Source organism: Heteronotia binoei, chromosome 7, assembly GCF_032191835.1.
Source record: "Heteronotia binoei isolate CCM8104 ecotype False Entrance Well chromosome 7, APGP_CSIRO_Hbin_v1, whole genome shotgun sequence".
Taxonomy (NCBI): Eukaryota; Metazoa; Chordata; class Lepidosauria; order Squamata; family Gekkonidae; genus Heteronotia; species Heteronotia binoei.
Genome location: NC_083229.1, coordinates 89,455,673 through 89,477,879, shown reverse-complemented (window position 1 = coordinate 89,477,879; position 22,207 = coordinate 89,455,673). Strand labels below are relative to the sequence as shown.

Below are 22,207 nucleotides of genomic sequence, written 5' to 3'. Positions count from 1 at the left end.
GCAGTAATAAAACAACACTATAGAAGATAACAGAAACACTTTACAAACCCCAAAATAGTATCTAAACAGCTGTTAACAACAGTCAAAAATAACTCAAGGATAACAGTCATACATATCCCCACCTTCAGAAAAATAAAAAACATCTAGAGAAAAAAAATTCTGTTCACACACAGACATTGCTAAATACCGTAGCATTCAATGGGTTGTAACCTGTCACTGCTAAGCTGAAGACATGCACTCCATTGGTGTAAAGGCACACCCCAGCAATTGGACAAAACATGCAACACTTAGGTGGGTGGAGTAATAAGATACAACTTTTTATATTTTTTTCATAAAACTAATGAAGGAAAATCAAACTGAGTGCTACAATGTACATTTATCAAAATTATGACTAAATAGTTACTATAAGTGGGTGTTCACATACTATATTTGTGCAGAAGGGATCACACTGATTCCAACTCTCCTTGCTTCTATCACAACTGGTAATTTTTTTACCAAACTGATGAAGAAAACAAACCACTCATCCTTCCAGGCATATCTTTAGATTTGAAGTACCTCATAGGAAGGCAAAGTGGTCAACCTTTTATTATTTTCCAAATCAATCAAGTGTTTCTTCTTATACAACACTAAAGAGCTTGGTAGCCCATATTTGGCATCATATCACCTTGTCCTGAAGTTTGCCTTCAGTCAAAAATGCTTCCTAAATACTATTTCTGATGTATTTACAATCCACCCTTTTCATGCTCAAAACAAAACATGCTCCTAAAAGCACTGGAGAGACTAGACTACCACCATTCCCTAATAAAACGTACAGAGCTTGTCTGATCAATGACAGGATTCATGATCACTACAAGTAATAAAAGGAAAGAAAGAACACTGTGGTGATATGGAGAAAATTCCTTAAGACACATGCAATCTGACCTTATGTATCAACTGCTTGAGACACACTGAAAGCTTCCATGTGGAAGCAGCCTCATTTTAGCAGTTGTAATATATGTCCCATTGACTGAGATCTGGTTCAGAAGAAGCACCAAAGCCTTTGGATCCAGGCCATCAGATGTTCCATCAAAGTATATTCAAATAAAAATACTTAGAAGAAAAAGATTTAGCTTCAAACCATTCAAGAGCAATACTGGATCTGCCCCCACTTTGCTCCAAGTACTCTGATGCTTCTCATAAGCATTTCGGTCTCAGTTATGCTCAGTTCACTATTTTGGCATCAGATTCCATAGCAGCAACAAACTTAAACTTCCTTCACTGAAGAATGAGATCTCAACAGGAAGTGTCAAATAAATGGCATTATTAAGTGAGCCATTTTGTTATCTAAATATAAGAGTTGGCTTTCAGGCAAGAGACAAAGCAAAAGGGAGTAGGAACTGATGCAAAAGGCAAAAAGGAGGAAAACTTCAACAAGCACCTCAAATATATATTTTTAATATATCATAGCTCATTTTAAGATCACTCTCTTCACAGCAGGTATCTACAAGAACATTAGAGCATTTCCATGAAGAGTTAAAATACCAGTAGCTCTATATATGTTTAAAACATTCCAAAAACAAAAAAAGTGAATGGAATACATATCGGCTACATTCAAACATCGTGACAAATCCCAGTTTGTTTGTAAAAGGCATGAATGAATGTCATGTAGGGTTGCCAGCCTCCAGGTGGGGCCTGGAGATCTCCTGCTGTTTTAACCAATCTCAGCTCCCCTGGAGAAAATGGCTGCTTTGGACTCTATGGCGACCATACTGAGGCCCCTGCCCTTTCCAAACTCTGCCCTCTCCCGGCTCCAACCCCAAAGTCTCCAGCTATTTGCCAACACAGACCTGGCAACTTTAGCTGACACACTTGTGCAGAGCCATCCTGTCCATTAGGTGGACCTTGGTGATAGTTTATGGCAGGGGTGTCAAACATAGGCCTGGGGGCTGGAATCAGCCAATCCACGGTTCTTATCTGGCCTGCAAGCAACTGGTGCGAGGAAGGGAAGGCAGGAGGTTACCTGGAGGTGCAGGCAAGTGGGTGCACATGGTGAAGTTTGTGTGGTCGAAGATGTCAAGAAATAGAAAGGAAATTGCTAGAGGGGAGCCTATGAGGTCAAGATAAAATAGTATGGGGGGAATAGCAACAAACACAGAGAAAAAGGGGATGTGGTGTTCTTCTCTCCCCCACCTCCTCTGACTGCAATTCAGCAAGGATTGGTGAAGCCACTACATGGAGGAGCAGAGGCAAGCGGCCAGCACTGCCACCACTGCCCCAGATGACGACCATGGAGGGGAGTGTTGTGAGAACAAGTGCACAGAGCAGCGGTCTGCTGACAAAGGAACAGGGCTGTCAGGAGAGAGAGAAGAAGGGCCAGGATGTGGACTGGGAGACAACTGGGCTGTCTTGTGCATCTACTCAACAGAAAGATGTCTCAGCCTTTAGAACAAGTGGAGGAGCAAAGGGGGAAAGGGGTGCCTCTGTCACCATCGCATGTCTGAACAACCACAGAACCAGGAGGCAGAGTGTCCAGGAGGGTGGGGGATGTCTACCTCCCTTCTCCCCCACAACTGTTCTCAGCCCATAAAGGAAAAGGGGCTGCAGGAGAAGGTTTCGGAAACAGCCTCTCTGTCAGACCTTCCCCTCAACCCTTTCACTGCTGTGGGAAATACAGGAGGGATGAGAATTAGGGGTGGGGGGATCTGGGAGAGCCAGATTCAGACCCCCGTCCTCCTGAGCCAGGCCCCTGCTATCTTGGTCGCCCAGGGCCGGTTGCTCTGGCTGGACCACTTCACAGTGTTGGTGGTGGTCAAGAGGATGAAGTGGTGGAGTGGGAAGTCCAGATCCTCAGAGGCAGGATAGGGGAAGAGAGGAAAAAAACAGGTCTTATATATGGTTTATTATATTTATTGAGGCTTCTGTGGATTCCCCAGTAAATAAATTGCTTTCACTCTAAGGAATCAATTGCTTTTGTTTGTATTTTTGAGTAAAAAATAATATTGCTAATTGGGTTTGCTTGTGCTCTTTATAAAGTTTTTATCACAGGTACCTGGCATTACATTTTATGGCACACATGGCCTGGCCTAACAAAGTAGCATTTATGCCAAATCCAGCCCTCATAACAAATGAGTTTGACACGTCTGGCCTAGGGTACCTGGGGTACCAAAACAGGCTTAGGGCTAGTCCCAGCTAGATCATCAACAGCCTATGAGACCCACATGTCAGTATCACCAGTCCCTGTCCCACTACCTAGGGGCACTGCATGATCCTCAGTGGTGCTGGAGGTCAGGGTGTGTTCACCTGGCCTGCCTTCCCCTGCTCCAGCCTCACCCTCCAATAGAGGGAAGGAGGAAGAAAGAGCAGGCAGCTGCCAGTTTCACAACACCCACCAAGTAGCAGCTGCCTGTCTGACTATGCAGGTGCCCGGGTTGTAGCAGTTTCACATGTACTCAGATTGCAGGGAGATGCACCAGTCAGGCTGTCTAGAGCACCAAAAATCCTTGGGTATGTGCACTCCCTCCCACTTTGTCTTGCACTCAAGACTGTACAGAACACCTGTACAATGTGCTATGATGTCCAAATAAAGACATCTGGGTAAATTGTACTGTCCCCAGAATGGTTAAGAGCAGTGGACCCTAATCTGGAGAAGCTTGCTAGGTGACCTTGGGTCAGTCACAGTTCTCTCAGAGCTCTTTCATCCCCACCAACCTCGCAGGGTGTCTTTTGGGGAGAGAGAAAGGGAAGGAGACTGGAAGCTGCTTTGAGACTTTTAAGCGGGGCATAAAAGCCAACTTCTTTTCTTTCGTACAAATCTAGAATTAAATCATTGCTTTTGACTAAGATCAAGTGTGTGTGAAATCTCAAATTCCAGTTCACCTGCTTGTCTGCATCAGAGTGGTGTAGCAAACGAGTCTGGCTGAAGGCTTCCAAAAGCAGGAAGTTGCCAATTGTATTCTATGTGCCGTGAGTCTGGTAAGCAAGCTGTGATCAGGCCTATTATGAACAGAAGTTTGTTATAACGTACATAGAGGAGATGGTTGTCCCTTCCCTTTTCATATGTTCAAAATATTTATTATAATGTACATATGTGGTATATATAGTAGTGTATACACACACTTTCAGCTCTGCATATATTTATGTTTGTTGTCATACTCAGACCAACAAAAGCTTGAAGAGGAAATGCACTGGGGACGTATAACACAATTATTTTTAGTATCTTTTGAGATTTCCTTCTTTTGCAGTCTCCTGACTTTCAGACAAATATGCATACAACAGTTTTCCCCATCCCTCCATTGAAAGCTTATAAGCTGCTCCTTGCCTCTCAGGAAACCTTATGAAGCATTTCAAGATCTCACATTAAGAACTCACAATGAATTCTTTGTTCAATTAATGCACATACTGCAACAGCTCTTAGGCCAAGCTCACTGGTAAAGGAAAGGTGTCAAAGATGTTGCTCTGTAACAGCTTTCCTGTCTCTCAGTGACAGAGCTTCCCCCATGGGTAACAAAAAAACACAAATAGTTCTCTAGTGAGAAAGCAAAAGTGTATTTGTGTCAACACAGCTACATCGTAAAAATAGGGTTTCATTCTAACATCTTTTGGAGGTAGGTAAGGTGGGATTTCTAATACAGAAATAGAGGTGTAGTTACAGCAAACAGTAATGATGGGAACTGCAGGGAATTAAAGACAAGCTACAGATGGTAACAAATGTCAAATGACCACATGAGTTTCTCTATTCATCTATTAGAATGATACTTTAAATGCTTAGATATTCAATACAATAAAGTAGTGATGCTTTTTTGTGCTGTAAAAAGCTTCACAATAACTACATTCAGAGTCTCACTAATTACATCATTTGCGGGTGACAGTTATAGCATAGGGACTACCAACACTGTGCCAAGAGTACTTCTCCAGTCCAATGAGCACAGAAGGGTTTTAGCTAAGTGCTGTATGATGTTGGGAATAAAAGTTTATGGTTACAAAGTAGAGACCACCGTTTGAAATCTGCGTATTGGAACCAGCCAGCATTCCCACTCAGTCTCACCTAATTCCTCTCCTTACCCTAGCCCCACCATCCCACATGGGTTTTGGCCATTCAGGTTCCACAATCTCTTACCCTGCACAGCCTTTTTGATGATCAAAGAGGACCACCCATCCTCCATTTCCCATCAGTGGAAAAGTGGGTTTGATCCATCCCTTTATATTTCTGAACAGTTTACAGGACAATCAAATTATAATCAACGAGCAAATAAATATGCAACAAAGGAGAGAAGTACATCCCCTTTGTATGTTGTTGAAAGCTTTCACAGATGGAGTTCATTAGTTGCTGTAGATTTTCTGGGTTGAATGGCTGTGATTTTGGCATTGTGAGACCTGATGTTTCACCAGCAACTGTGACAGGCATCCTCAGAGGTATAACCCAGAAAACTGGAGTTCTCTGTGGGTCAAAGTGATAAGAAGATGGTAGGCAGGTAATTTATATCTACTCGGGAAGGTGGGGTAGTGCTGAGTCACTATCTTGTAGGAGCTTCCCAGACTGTGACATGCTAATGGAGGAGCTTTCCTGAGGAGATTCTTTTGTATATGGATTGGCTATTGAAATTCTAATCTTATCTGAGAGATGTAAATGTGAAAAGATTGTTTAAACAAAAGTTCATAAAATTAGAAAACATTTTTGTAGAAGGAATGGGTGACCTTGCCAGTGTTTTACAACTTTTTGTTGTTTTAAAATAGATTACAAGAGCATTCCCACACAACTGAAGAAGGAAGTGATCACAAAATGCAATTTTGCCATTCACTATCAGCAGTAAGAGAGACACTGCCCTATAAGTGCTCATATCATTCAGGCAAACACTGCAAATTCAGTGACCCTAATTGCTTGAGAACACAGCACAATTATCCAGAAACAAAATATTACCGTTTGACTGATGGGGAAATGGGATGTTCCAAAATAGTCATGCAGCCTTCAGGAAAGATGTCTAGGTGCCTTATAACAAAATCATCAACTGTAATTATAAGCCACCTCAACTAGGACTCTGAACAAGACAGCACAGAAATATTCAAAAGAAATTTAAAATAAACTATATATTTATCCTGTATAAGTATACTGGGCTGGATTCACAATAGTGCTTGATTACAGCTACCAATTCATTGGGAGAACCCTCTACCACTATAAATCCAGTGTGGTACAGTAATTTTCATGTTAGGTACATGCACACCTAACCACTTAAAGCTGCCTTCTACTAATCAGACCACAGGGCAGAGGTCTTTCACATCACCTACTACCTGATCCTTTGAATGGCAAATGCTGGAGATTGAACCTTGGATCTTCAGTGAGCTGAACAGATGCTTTACCACTGAGCCATGGCCCCTTCCTAGGTCTGGGATGGAGAGACCCAGGTTCAAATCCCTACTATGCCAAAAAGCCCCCTGGGTGAATGTGGGCCAGTCACATTAAGCATAACTTACATCAAAGGGTTACTGGGAGGATGAAGCAAGGGTGGGAAAATTCATTCCTGAATTCCTTGATAACTATGATAGATGTTGGTGCTTTCTCTTCATCAGTGATCTAAACAGACACCTAAACAGGCACTCATGTTACCATGGGAGCATTATCAGAAAGAGTGAACACAGCCATAGGACTATGTGACCTGCAATGTCCTACTGCACCTGTACTAAGCACACACCAGGGATCGACCCAGAGTCTCTTATGCTAGTACCTTCTATATATCAAGCCTGATCACGTTATCTAGACACATACCAACTCTGGACCTCCACTTAACAGGTTAATCAAATCTCAAGCCTGGGCAGCTTTCCAAAGTCAGGCAAGAATTGTTATGGAATAAAGATGCATTAAATAAAAAGAAACAACTCCACCCCACTATTTAATGGCTGGATATAAGCTGCACAGTGAATTTAGGTACTTTTTAAAATCTCAATTTATGCTTAACTAGGAATAAGGCTCACTGTGAAGGAAAATACAATGGGCTCTAGAAAGAGGCTCTGGTTGAGTGCCCCCCACCCTTGCTGTCTTCTCACTCACACAAGTAAAGGAACTCACTCCCCCCCACCACCACCACCTCAAGGGAAGCTGATCTCTGCTATATGGGAGCAGTTATAATTCTGAGTTATCTCCAGTCCTCACTTGGAAATTGGCAACAGTGGTTCCCCAGGAGGAAATGGTATTGTACCTGTCTGAGGTCCCACCCCTCCTCAAACCCCACCCTCTCCAGGTCCCACCTCTTAAATCTCCAGAAATTTCCTAACCTGGAGTTAGCAACCCTATCTCCTTCCCTTTATCTGCCCCCCTGACTTCAGCTTTCCATTACCTTCCATTACCCTCCTCCCTGCAGTCTCTACATAGGAAAAGGACAGTCTCTATCCTCAGTGAGGGGGACCAAAGCAGCTTACATCATTATCCTCTTCCCCTTTCGATTTGAACAACAACCCAGTGAGGCAGGTTAGGCTAAAAGTCTATGACTCGTCCAAAATCACCCAGTCAGCTTCCACAGCAAGAACCTTGGTCTGGCAGACCCCGCTCTGAAGCCCTAATTCCTATGCCCTCCTCAAACTCCACCACAGAATATCCAGGAATTTCCCAACAACCTGGAACTGGCAGCCACAGTCAGGACTAGTCCTGATGAATTCTGCCTCAGAGACCAACAGGCTGTTTCTGATAATGTTGGTCTTAAGCACAGGACTTTAATCTCTCTCAGTGTCTCACTTTCCCTCTGTATCTCTCTGTGTGTATCTGGTCTGTTGCCACAGGATGCTATTTTTCCCCTTTCCAGAGAAGGATAGGAAGGAGTCCTCAGCCAATCAAGGGAAGCCTTTCTCTGGCTGTTTTCCTCCTTCTCCCTCCCTCACCCAGTCAAGGGAAGGGTTTCTTTCTCGCCTCTAGAAATCCTGTGACAGGCAGTTCAGCCAATGGGAGAGTAGGGAGAACCAGTAACTGCCAGAACTAAGGTTGGTTGCCTTTTACTGACAGAATCAGCTTTGCTGGCTAGCAACAACCATTCAGGTGGGAAAGAGGAACAGACTCAACCAATGGCATACACATACTCTTAATTGATAGTTTGAAAGGCCAAAGTTTGATGCACCACAGTCCCAACCAATCAGGTTGCTCAGTTTTGCCAAGACAAAGGGGCTTTTATAATTTTATAGAAGATAAAGCTGTAATGGCTTTGAAAGGCAGCCAGAATTTTGGAGGTTAAAAATAGATTATAAAAGGGTAAATATAAATAAGTGTTGAACAAGTTATTTGATCTCATTATAGTACAGGAGATCAACAAATTATCAGTAGAGATACACCACTGCTTTGCACCAAATGCAAGAATGTTTCTGTCTCAGACACAGTAATTTATTTATCCCCAACATGTAACGTTAACAGACTGTCTGGATCTTGGCAAGCACAGACTTGCACTGTCATATAAACAGTCTGACAAACCTAGAGCTTCTTAAATGCATTTCAGCTTCAGCAGAGAGAAAGATTTTGTCAAACTCATTGTAGCCTCTGATAGTGCAGGGAAAGACCAAAATTCTGCCCTGATAAAACCATGAAAAAAAGATGACAAGTTTCAGCTGCCCATCAGCACAATACAGACAATTACCTAGCATTTCTATGCCATTTTCAATATATGCTTTACATACAATACCACAAACAAGTGCAGTGGCATAACTGTTATTAAAATAACTCAAGCCTTCAAGTTCTTCAGAACTTTTTGTCAGCCTGAATGTTTTTTAAAAGGCAGTGGATGGAAAGAGAGAGATCTCAGGCCAGGATCTTAAGGCTTCTCCTCAGCATCTTGCTAGGGTTGCCAACCCCAGTTTAAGGCAGGGGATCTGATAGTTTGGCGACCCTCCCCTCACTTCAGGGTTGTCAGAAAGCAGAGGGAGGGTTGCATGTTCGCTGGCACTCTATTATACTCTATGGAGACCAGTCCCCATAGGATATAATGGAGAATCAATCTGTGGGTATCTGTGGCTCTGTGGGGGCTGTTTTTTGAGGTAGAGGCACCCAATTCACAGCATATCATCTGGTGCCTCTCCTAAAAAAATCCTCCAAGTTTCAAAAAGATTGGACCAGGGGTCCAGTTCTATGAACCCCAAAAGAAGATACCCCATCTTCCATTATTCCCAATAAAAGGAAGGAATTTAAAAGGAGCGCAGTCCCTTTAAATGTGATGGCCAGAACTCCCTTTGGTGTTCAATCATGCTTGTCACAACCTTGCTCCTGGCTCCGTCCCCAAAGTCTCCTGGATGCACTCCCAAAGTCCCCAGATATTTCCTGAGTTGATCATGGCAACCCTACATCTTGCAAAGAATACTGTGGCATTGAAACCAGCAAAACATCAGCAAAAGCAGGACCTTTTTGAGCAGGAAGACACAGGAACACAGTTCTGGGTGACTTGGCATCAGGGGTGTGTGGCCTAATATGCAAATTAGTTCCTGCTGGGCTTTTTCTACAAAAAAAACCCTGAGCAAAAGCATGATCCCCCCCCCCTTTTTTTTTACATTCAGTCAGTTGTAAAACTTAAAAGTTTGCATGCTGCTGAGTAATGTTATTTTGGTATTCCATGGCTTTGACTTTTGTATTTTGATACAGACCAACGCAGATACCTCTTTTTTGTATACATGACCTCAGTGGTCATTGCAAGACCCCTTTAAAGTAGGCCAACATTATGATCTCCATAGTACAATCTGGAGGAAATGCTACTGAGAGACTGTGGCTTGCTACAGCCATCTGATGAGCTCCTAGCAAAAATCAAATTTGAACCAATGACCTCCTGGGTGCTCTATGTTATGCTAGATCTGTAATACCTCACAGAACTGAGCTGAATTTGCTCCTGCTTTACTCCTTCCTAAAGAGCAGCAATTCTGGGAGGAAACACTGAAACCTACCCACTGAGCAGCTCAAATACTGTTTGTGACCCTTTTTTTGCCTTGAAAGACTCACTCAGTCTTACTCGAGAGATACAAAAATACAAAAATACAAAAAATACAAAATATTGTGCACAAACAAACACTCTTAACTGGTGTATATAAAGTTCTATTATAATGAAATGAACAGCCCACAACAGTGGGCATACATTCATACAGTATAAATAGAAAACAACAGTCTATGAATGTATGCTCACTGTTGTGGGCTGTTCATTTCATTATAATAGAACTTTATATACACCAGTTAAGAGTGTTTGTTTGTGCACAATATTTTGTATTTTTGTATTTCATATATTGTGCTGCCACTGTTCTTTTACTCGAGAGATAGGCTGCTACTATTTCCAGTTGTGCTTTCTCATAAAAAGCAGGATTCTGCACCCTACATACATCATGAAACGAAGCAATTTCATCTTTATGTGGTTATTTCACCTCCTAACAATGAGCCATACAGCCATACAACCTGCATATAACTCTGCTCAAACCCCCCCCCCGCCCTCCGCCCAGCATCTACAGTTTTGCCAAACACTGCCAATATCGTCCTTCTAAAGGTTAGGGTTGCCAAGTCCAATACAAGAAATATCTGGGGACTTTGAGGGTGGAGCCAGGAGACTTTGGGGGTGGAGCCAGGAGCAAGGGTGTGACAAGCATAATTGAACTCCAAAGGGAGTTTTGGCCATCACATTCCAAGAGACTGCACATCTTTTAAATGCCTTCCTTCCGTAGGAGATAATGAAGGATAGGGGCACCTTCTTTGGGGGCTCATAGAATTGGACCCCCTAGTCCAATATTTTTGAAACTTAGGGAGTATTTTGGGGAGAGCCACTGGATACTATACTGAAAATTTGGTGTCTCTACCTCAAAAAACAGGGCCCCCAGAGCCCTAGATACCCGTGGATCAATTCTCCATTATTTTCTATGGGAATAAGTCTCCATAGGGAATCATGAGTACCCAGCAGACATTTCCCTCCTCTCCCCCCGCTTTCTGATGACCCTGAAGCGGGGGGAGAGCCGCCAAACCGGGGGATCCCCTGCCCCCACTTGGGGATTGGCAACCAGGTAGTCCCCTATGCAAGCACCAGTCGTTTTCGACTCTGGGGTGACGTTGTATCACGACGTTTTCATGGTCCTCCTACCTTGCAATAAATTATGCTTTTTTTAAAAAAAAAAGCACACTGGTTTTTCCAAGACAGTGGATTCTGCACTTGTACAGTCTGACTGTGGATTTAGAGTACCTGCAGGTCTAACTCTCCTTCTTGCTACACAACCAACAGTATAAACAAGTCAGAAAAACAAAGCTGGACATGCCAAACTCAAGAATGTAACTGGAATGATTTCCATCCACTTTAAGTGTGAAGTGTGGTAATTAAAAATTAATTGTGAAGCGAGATCTGCAACTTACACTCAAAAGCTTGCTTTTCTGAAATTCTTTTGTGTTTATGCAGATTTGTGCCAGCCACTGGCATTCTCATTAAGTGGGGTCTGGCAACTTGCCCAAGTTTTAGTGGGTTTTGTGAATGCCAATATATTAACCAAAGTCCTTTTCACATAACCTTTGGAGCTTTTCCTTCTAGAAAAGTCAACCGTTTGGCACACCACAACCAGATCTCATGTAAGATAACTCTCAACTGCCAATCAACTAAAAAAATTACTCCTCAGTTCTTCATATTTTCTGAGGCGGTCTGAACAAGGACACCAGATATGATTTACTTTAAAGTGTGTGCTCAAGCACCATTAAAAACCAACCCAGCTTTATAAGGTGACCTAAGGTGGTTGCCTCAGGCTGACAATTTGGGGAGGGGAAGAGACAGCAACCTCCCATCCTGTCTCTTGCCAGACAATCAGGTGTTCATCTGCCAACTTTATACCCTCATGCAGCAGACAGAAGAGATAATCTTCCTTACCACTTCAAGCCTCTTTAAAGGCTGTATGGCAAACTCATTTTTCTTATAAGAGTTCAACCACTACTTTTTGGTTGGCAGGACAACCAGAAATGATAGGCATACTCTCACAAGAGGAAGTACTCTAATGAGAGTTCAGGAAGCCCTATAGGACATGTGCAGCTTGCCATGATATTTTTTAATTAGCACAGGGACAGCAAAGAAGTAAGAACAATGATGTCTTCTAACTTCTAGGTAGGAACAGCAACAGTAGGCATGTGGCAAAATATCTTGAGCTGGTACTGTTTACAAAGAAAAGAGAGCAAGACACTAGGGCTGTGATCACACACACTGAATAACGCACTTTCAGTCCACTTTCAATGCACTTTCCAACTGAATTTTAATGTATGGACTGGCAAAATCCAGTTGGAAAGTGCATCGAAAACTGATTGAAAGTACATGTGTGTGACAGAGTTGCCAGGTCTGACTCAAGAAATATCTGGAGACTTTAGGGGTGGAGCCAGCAGACTGAAAGATCCTAAGTTTAAATACCGTAAATATTATTTTCTTCACCTTATTGTTCCAATATGACTCTTAGCAGCTTTTGGGCAGGTTGGATGGGTAGACTTCCCCGTGCCTTCACTTTTGGAGAGTACCAAATTTCAACAATTTCTTTTAACTTATTCTGAAAACAAGCTGTCATTCATTAAATGGAAGATGCCATTTCACAGACAAAAAGTCTCATTTTGAAAACATTCTTTAGATTTGCAAACCAAAGCATGGTGTTGCAGTGTACCCACTGGGTTCACACTAGGTATACCCGGGGTTCTTCCTATATATCCTGCTATCATCCCCATCTCACACTACCATCCATACACCTACCAGCTGACTGTAACAACATTACAGCTGCTGGTAGGTGAAAATATGACACAGACATCTACCAGAGCAAATAAACATCTTAGTGCAACTATAGAATTAGGTTATCCACTGTATCCAGTGGGTTTAGACACTGCAACTCTTCCTGCAAGGTCTAACAGCAATACTAATACTTGTTATTCTCTATCTTCTGGAGTGTCTAATATCCCACCTAATGTCCTATCATCACAAATGTAATGAGCAATCCCTTCAAGCCCTCATCTAGACAGCTGATAAAAATATTAATAAACACTGGGCCCAAAACCAAGACCTGCAGTACCCCACTAGATACTACCCTCCAATGAGACAAAGAGACATTAACTACCACTTTTTGAGTACAATTATCCAACAAATTCCTTATCCACATAATCATTCTAGAATCTAATCCACAGCTCTCCAACTTGTCAATCAAAACATCATGGGGAACCTTATAAATTGCCTGACTAAAATCTAAATATACAATATCCACAGCATCCACAGAATCTACCAAACCTGTCACTCAATCAAAACAGGAAATGAAATTAGTCTGACAAAACCTATTAAGGACAAATCCATGCTTTCTACTTCTTATCACAAAGTTATCCAGTCCTTTTAAAATCTGCTCCAAGATTTTCCCTGAAAAAGAGGTTAAACTCATCAGCCTACACTACTTTGGATCATTCTTCCTCCCCTTTTTAAAAACTGGGAACATTTCACCCTTCTCCAATCTTCTGGCACATCACCATCTTCCAAGAGACCTTGAAGATAAGGGATAATGGCTCTCCCAGTTCCCCAGCTAGAACTTTCAGCACTCTTGGGTGGATACCATCCAACCCATCCAAATATCCAGATACTTCTGAATGATCTCTGTATTTATATGCACCTGAAAAACTTGAATCCTGTACATCACTGTCCCCAACCTGATCTCTACTCTCCTTCAGAGAGCAGATAAAGGCAAAACAGACATTAAACCTTTCTGCCTTTGCTTACCCTTCAGAGTTTCTTCATTTTCACCCAACAGCAGACTTATCACGTTCTTCACCTTCCATTTACTCCTCATATACCTTAAAAACACCTTTTTATTGTAAGCTTCCCTGGTCGATTCTTAGCTCATTCTGAGTATTGGTCTCCCTAACAGCCTCTCTACATTGTTTAGCATCCTGTAGGTACTGTTCCTTGGTGATCTGCCCTTCCTTCCTTTTCCTAAAGATAAACGTTTCCCCCAACTCACCATAGAGTTCTAGAATGTGTTTAGAGGAGTTTACTGCTATGTAATGTAAGCACACACTTCCAGATATACTTACTTAGGTGTAAGATTATTAGTTAAATAGTTCTATAGGCTTCCAGCACTGAGGAGGGTATCATATAAATTTCATTAGAAGGAACACAATAGCAGGGGAAGGCAGCAAAAAATATATCTTATCCCACTTACATATATTAGAACTAGTTTCAGTAGACAAGAGAATCCATGGGGCTCTGCTCAGAATGTTCACAGAAAAAGTTGGATTTTCCATTACTTATTATGCTTCATGTCCTGACCTGGATAGCCCAGGCTAGCCTGATCTTGTCAGATCTCAGAAGCTAAGCAGGGATTATGGTGGTATTTAGAGAGGAGACCACCAAGGAATATGAAGGTCATACATAGAGGAAGGCAATGGCAAACCACCTTTGAACATCTCTTGCTTTGAAAATCCTACAGGATCACTATAAGCCAGCTGTGACTTAATGGCAAATATTTTTTTAAAAAAATTACGCTGCATAATATTCAAGGAATACCAATTTGATCAAGTATAGGCACATCTCAAGTCCCTCCCTCCCTCCCCAAATCACAACCATCTCCATCCTAGAAGTGGCATAGGCCAGGATACTACAATTCAGTCTGATGAGTTATTAGAATTCTGTAGTAATGAAATCTCTAATGATTGCTTGAGTTTCTCTGATGCCACTAAATGTTCTAAAGCATTTTATTTTGAGGAAATAAAATTGTCCATAAAACATGTTCAGATATATCCAAACTGTAATGAAAGAAGTTTGACTGTAGGACAGCAGCCCTAGGGATTATAAAAAACTGGTGTTCACAAGCATGAGACCAAGGACCAGAAAACTGTGGGTAAAGGAGCTACGGGGCACAGTGTCTGAGAGTATGAAAGAAGACAGGCCAACAGATGAACAGGCCAACAAAGGTGAAAGGAGGTTTCGTCATCTAAATACGAATTAACAACAGAGAGATCCTATCACAGTTTTCTCTTTGGTTCTATATGGCATCAAAAGATCCAAGAGGCAGCAGGAAGACTGGGTTTCATGTACTGATCAGAATAGTTGCTTCTGAAGAACTAAGACAATGCTGTACTGAGTGGCTCCAGGCATGTTTCTTTAAACAGAGCATTAGAACAGGATGGAGCTGAGGCAGCATCAGTATCAAACTTCATATCATTTCTTCTCATTCTGTTCACAGTTGCAGCAGTTCCATCTGTATAGAGACACAACCATTCATGTTCCTGAGGAAGGACAGGTGTGTCAAGAGAAGCATATATGGAAACATATATTAAAGCCAATTTTATTATTTAGTATTGAAGGCTTTCTTCTTGTAACTTCAAACTAAATTAAACTGCATAGTACTGAAAGCCTTAAATACCTGATCACATGAGTTAGCTGCGAGGAGAAAGAACTGCCTATAAATCCACCAGTCTCTGTGTAGAAAGGAATACATGGCAAAACACAGAATTTCCAGAGACTGCTTTTCACATGCATGCATATAGGATATATTGCCGCTAAGATTCTGCCACTGGAGAATCTTGTGGCACACTCATAGTAACTCAATACTTCATGCTGAAAACACCAGCACAGATATAGACGTGCAGAACATTTTGTCGCTATTTCAGCTGGCAATGAAGTAGGGACATTCACCAGTTTAATATATGCCGTCTCCCACAATGTCCTACCCAATAAACTAGTCCCTTTATTTCTAGCAATAGGGAAACTACAATATTTACATGCAACCAAGTAGCTGCAAAAACATTCCTAGTACCATCCGCAAACAAATATAATTAGCAGTAGAACAAATCAAACATTAGAACTTCAGTTGAAAAGATCTAGAGTCACTCTGAAATGCAAGGCCATTAGAATGCCATCTATAACAGTTTTAGCCACAGTTAAAACAGTTTTTACTAAGAATTTTATTTCCTAATATTGCACTGTTAGCTACCATGGCCTATAACTACAAGCAATTCAATTCCTAAACCTTTACATGCAAAATATTAATCTGTTTCCATTACTTAAGAGCCTGAGCTATATCTGTCAAGATACCTGTACTTTTACTTCCAGAAGACCCGATCAATGAATATATATGAGTATTCTAAAATAGTATTTTAGGCAGCCTGAAATGATAACTCAACACCTAATATTCCTTAGGTTCCATGGAAAATTACTGTGCAGAAATTTCTTAGCATCACTTATACACCAGAAGATGCACTCTGAAAAACTTTAAGCATGAACAGATCTGAGCACGGAAGTAGTATGGCTTGTAATTTGTTCCTAATTGCATTCATTGTTGCCATAGCTGTTCTGTTCTGAACAAAAACATGTAAAAACGTTTCTTTCATGAAAGTCCTCCCAGAAACATTAGTCTGTAAACACATACAGAACATTACTCTACTAGCAGAATTTACAACTCAGTTTATGCTTTAAGTTCAGCACAACCGTACCTGAAGCTAAAGCAAGGTAACTGTACACCGCACACATCTGTGAATGTGTGAGAAAGAACTAGCCCATTCTTGCAAGTATTGACTTCTTGTATACTCTGGCACCAGTGGATGTTTATTAGCTCTCCAATAAAAGTTGTGTGCCCAGTTCTGTCATATACTTTCCAGCATGCAGACACCTATGTGACAGCCTCTTGTGACAAGCATTGTACTAAGTACATGTCTGATGTCTCAATGTTTTTACTAGCTGGGATGCAATATTCCCAACCATGACTCTTGGGTTCCCCCCCACACACATACTAGCTTTAAATAAATTAACTGATCCCTCTTCTTCTCTGTTCTGATTTCATTCATATGAAATGGTCCAACAGAATAAGGCTTTGATTGCAGTGACCACTTATTCCTTTGCTACACTGCCTCCAATCTCCATCTCAAAACCAGTCCATTCAAAATCATAAGCACCAGTAGTCAGGAATATTTTACTTGCTTTCTGGTTTTACTCGTGAAGATTTAGCAACAAAAAAATTACACTCAGATATAGCAATGTACAGACCAACATCTTACCGTGATTATTAAAATAATTATTTATGTTAATAACTAAAGAGGGATGCCATGGTGGTTAACTGCATGTCGCTACTTGTAATTCAACCCCTGACTGACAAGGTAGCTGGAATATCAGTAAGCAGAGAAGTCCATGGAAATATTTGCTTCCAGTTTTTCTCCTCTTAGTTTGGTTCCTAAAAGACAGAAGCTTCTTCCGCGGTATTGGGTCAATCCTGACAAGGACCCATTGGAATACACAGGCTATCAAATTCGTACATGTGGGTGAGCGTCCTTAACTAATGTTTTTCGTTTGTTTGTTTTAGTGCTCATGTCTGGCACATCGTTCGTGCGTGTGCCGCGCATACTCTCCAGACATGCCTGCGCTTTGCCTAGATGCAAAAGAGACAGGCGGCCAAAGAAACAAAGGAGACCGAGAAACACCTTCTTCGGACCAACCAAAGCGAGCCTTGTCTCTTTAAGAGCGACAGACCTTAAACTTGGGCCTCTCCTCACTTTGCCAGACACTTTCTGGCCGCCTCGGTGCCGCCGGAACAACTCCTGCCTTCCCAGGGACGGCGAGCGGCATCTCCATTAGCCCAGCCAAGGGCAGAAGGGAGACAGAAGGGGGAGCGGGCGGCACACTCACCTTTCCTCCGTGCCCTACATCTCGCCCCTGAAGCGCCAGGAGGTGGGCTTGCCTTATGCTGAGCAGATGAAGTCTCTTTCCTCCTCCTCCTCCCCCCTTCTGTCCGTCCCCGGCAGGGTAGATCTGCGCGCCGAGGCTGTGTCTGCCTCCAACTCATTCCCAGTCTCTCCTCCTTCTTTCTCCTCCCTCCCACTCCTCCTCTGGCTGCTGCCTGTCTGCAGCTAGTCTGGCTCTCAGTGACAGGCGAAGAACGGGAGACAGCAGAGGGAGAGGGGGAGGGGACGCTTCCTGCCCAGCCCCTGCCGGGAGGATTCGCAGGCTACACTGACATCTGCCGGGCTGGATGTGTAAAAGCAAAGGGAGCCGTGGTTGTGCTGCTTGGACTTCAAAACTTAGCAACGGTCTGAAGAAGATATCTTTCGCAGAGAATGGCGAGTTGAATAGATAAATGCGGTTGGGGGGGAGGAAGGCCTTTCTTCCTATTGAGTCTAGCCCGAAAGATGGCCCCTTACCTAGATTTGGTTGCTCTGGCCTCCACTCAGTCTGGAGGAAGTCGACAGGATCCTTGCAGCTGTACACCCTACGCCCTGTAGGTTAGATCCGTGCCCGTCTTGGCTTATAAAGGCTAGCCAAACGTGGCTACGTGAACCACTACAGGACATTATCAACAGGTCCCTGACTGAAGGGATCTTTCCCACACCTCTTAAAGAGGCAGTGGTCCGTCCCCTCTTAAAAAAACCATCAGCAGACCCGGCCACATTGGCGAACTATCGGCCGGTGTCAAACCTTCCCTTTCTGGGTAAGGTCATAGAGCGGGCGGTGGCGACTCAGCTGCAGGGATTCCTGGAGGACACTTCCGCACTGGATCCATTCCAGTCCGGCTTCCGGCCAGGTCATGGGACGGAGACAGTTCTGGTCGCTCTCATGGATAATCTTATGCGACATCTGGATCAGGGCGGCTCTGCAGTGCTGCTGTTATTAGACCTGTCAGCCGCTTTTGATACGGTTGACCATCAGCTACTGACCAGCCGCCTTACCGATGTGGGAATTCAGGGATCTGCCTTGCAGTGGCTGACTTCCTTTCTCCAAGATCGGGGACAAAGGGTGGTGATAGGGGAGGAAGCATCCCAGAGGCACTCTCTTAGTTGTGGGGTGCCGCAGGGAGCGGTCCTATCCCCGATGCTATTTAATATCTATATGCGCCCCCTTGCCCAGATTGTCAGGAGGTATGTACTGGGTTGCCATCAATATGCGGATGACACCCAGCTCTACCTATTGATGGGTGGCCAGTCTGACTGTACCCTGGAAAATCTAGACCTGGCATTACAAGCCGTGGCCTCTTGGCTCAGACTGAGTCGGCTGAAATTGAATCCGACGAAGACGGAGGTTCTCTACCTGGGTCGGGGCGGTCCGGGGAGAGAGATCCAGTTGCCGGCCCTTGACAGGGTGCCACTGATACCGGTCCCTAAGGTCAAGAGCTTAGGCGTGCTCCTTGAGTCCTCCCTTACAATGGAGGCTCAGGTGGCAGCCACCGTTAGATCTGCCTTTTTCCATCTTCGGCAAGCGCGGCAGCTGGCCCCTTACCTGGAGCGCAACGACTTAGCGACGGTAATCCATGCTACGGTCACCTCAAGAAAATTTACGAAATGCTGAAAAAGATGTTAAATATAAACTGGCAGTTCAAACCCGAAATTATGCTACTTTCTTTAGTGCGAAAAGAAGTCCCCAGAGAGGATGAATATCTGACAATATATGTACTAACAGCGGGAAGAATCGTATATGCTAAGCATTGGAGACAGAAAGACTGTCCAGAACTAGAGGAGGTTGTAGATAAAGTTCTACAAGCTGCGGAGATGGATATTCTATCCAACATGTTGAAAGGGGCACCAAAACAAGAAGCAACAAATAAGTGGGAAAAGTTTTATAAATGGTTACAAAAAGAATGAGGTACATAGGTTTGCAGAAATGTGATAGATACAAGGTACTGTTATACTAAATAATATTTACTACTTATTATTTGTTATAGTAAATATAGATAAAAACCGGATATGAAGACGTGTGATGTTAAATTGATTTAATACTGCATTCAGTCTCAATTGGAAGAACAGAGATGGGTTACAGCTCTGATTATAGTTTGTTTTTATTAATTTTTTCATTTAATGTAAGCCTATCTGAAGGCGAATTGTAATGGATATACTGTGTTGTAAATTTTTGGCTTGAAATAAATGTTTTGTAAAATAAAAAAAAAAAGAATAGATCACTGTAATGCTCTCTACATGGGGCTACCCCTGACGCTAACCCAGAGACTACAACTAGTGCAGAACGCTGCGGCATGGCTGTTAATGGGGCTACCACGACGGGAGCACATTCAGCCAGTGCTGAGAGAGCTGCACTGGTTGCCTGTTGTGTTCCGAGTTCGCTTCAAGGTGTTGGTATTAACCTTTAAAGCCCTTTATGGTTAGGGACCTGCCTATCTACGGGACCGCCTTTCCCCATATATCCCCCAGAGAGCACTGCGATCAGGGACAAAAAATCTGCTGTCTGCCCCTGGCCCAAAAGAAGCCAAGTTATGCATAACGAGATCCAGGGCTTTTTCGGTGACAGCACCAGAACTTTGGAACACCCTCCCAGAAGCTATAAGGGCCCTGCGGGATTTGTCGGCATTCCGCAGGGCCTGTAAGACTGAACTGTTTAAACAGGCTTTTGTGGTTGATTGAAAATCAACCAGACATCCTACAGAATGCTGGCGATCATAGTCAGAAGTCAATACCGCCTAGATTGGACTAAGACAGCGCTAATAGTTTTAAAATTGATAAGTAAATTATGGTTTTATATGTTTTATTGAATTGATTATTTTTATGATGTTGTAAGCCGCCCTGAGTCCGCTTGCGGAGAGGGCGGGATATAAATGTAAAGTAATAAATAATAAATAAATGAATCCATCTAGACTAGATTACTGCAATGCGCGGCATTGGTCTCTCCTCAAAATCAATGCGAAAACTCCGGTGCAGAACAGGCTTAGCTATTACGAGGAGCTAGAGAGAGCACCTTTATTATTCCCATCCTGCAGGCACATCACTGGCTGCCCACCAGTTACCTGGCTCAGGTTAAGGGGTATTAACTATCACATACAAAGCCATTCATGGCCTTGGATCTTCATATCTGCGAGACTGCCTGTCCCCCTGTGCTCCACCATGACAGCTTCAGTCATCGGAGCAGGGGTCTTCTGCAGGTAAAAAGGTAAAGGTAGTCCCCTGTGCAAGCATCAGTCATTTCCGACTCTGGGGTGATGTTGCTTTCACAACATTTTCATGGCAGACTTTTTATGGGGTGGTTTGCCATTGCCTTCCCCATTGCCTTACACTTTACCCCCAGCAAGCTGGATACTCATTTTACTGACCTTGGAAGGATGGAAGGCTGAGTCAACCATGAGCCGCTACATAACCCAGCTTCCACCAGAATAGAACTCAGGTTGTGAAGAGAGCTTGGACTGCAGTACTGTAGCCTACCACTCTGCACCAAGATCAGCAACTGCCTGTACATGTGCCTTCTCCGTTGTGGCCCCTGTCTTTTGGAAGGGCCTTCCTGAGCAAGTCAGGAAAGTTCCCACTCTTTTGGCTTTCCACAAACTATGCAAAATTGAATTATGCAAGAGGGCTTTTCTACACAGGCAATAGAGTCGGACTGTACAAAATTGTTCACAAGGCTACTTGGACAAATTATTAGGGTCTGTGATCTCTGCTACTGTGTATAGCTTGCTGAAATTATGGATCTGGAATCTTGCATAATTTAATTGTGTCATGTTAGTACTTATGCTTTGTCTCAGTTCTGTTTTTAGACATCTGGTTGGTTCTACAACCCTAATCCTATTGCATTGTTTATTGAATATCCCATCCATCGATTGTATTGATTCACTTTGTGTAATCCACCTTGAGTCCAGGTGAGAAAAGCAAACTATAAAAGATAAATAAAATAAATTCACATGGCAACTCACTACATCCCAGTTTGCCTTGCTTTCACATGACTTTCCACAATGTTGTGATGCAGAATATTCAAAAGACCAATCAAATATACCAAAACTTGTGCTGATTTCAGAATTGCAATTCTTTAGAGTTCATCATCCGCAATATTAGAACCCACAATTACGTATATCTCTGTAGTCTCATGGGAAACTGCTCAGCAACACACTTTGATCAATTTCCAAGGAAATGCCAGCTCCAAGGAATGACTTACTACAAAACTGCATTCCATCAGGAAAGTTTTGTCCCTGATGATACCACAGCACAGCTTTGCCAATTTGTCCTCTACTCATTCAAAGCTCTTTCAAATATGAGAGTAGACTTCTGTCTTCAGATCAGTAGTATTGCTATGGGCACCAATACAGCTCCATAGTATGCCAACATACTCCTGTCTCCTAATACCACATTTATTTATTTAGAGCATTTATATGCTACCTCTCTAGAGACCTTTTTCCAGAACTTTTGTTAAGCATTTTAGCTCCTCTTCAGAGACCTGCTCAAAATGGCTCACTTGTAAAACTCAATACTATACAATCCTTAAAACAGCAACATAAATTATCGGTATTTTTTTAAAAGTTACCTATATACACGGGACAATATCTTAAGGAA

At 42.8% G+C, this 22,207-nt stretch overlaps 1 protein-coding gene across 1 annotated transcript in view; it reads right to left on the bottom strand.

Annotated features, from left to right (window-relative positions):
• Positions 1 to 17,774, bottom strand: part of LDLRAD4 (low density lipoprotein receptor class A domain containing 4) — a 405,903-nt gene extending 388,129 nt beyond the window's left edge. Inside the window, exon 1 of the mRNA XM_060244045.1 lies at positions 17,580 to 17,774. The gene's annotated coding sequence lies outside the window, so the exon portion shown is untranslated. The remainder of the gene's footprint in view (positions 1 to 17,579) is intronic.
• Between the last annotated feature and the right edge of the window lie 4,433 nt (positions 17,775 to 22,207).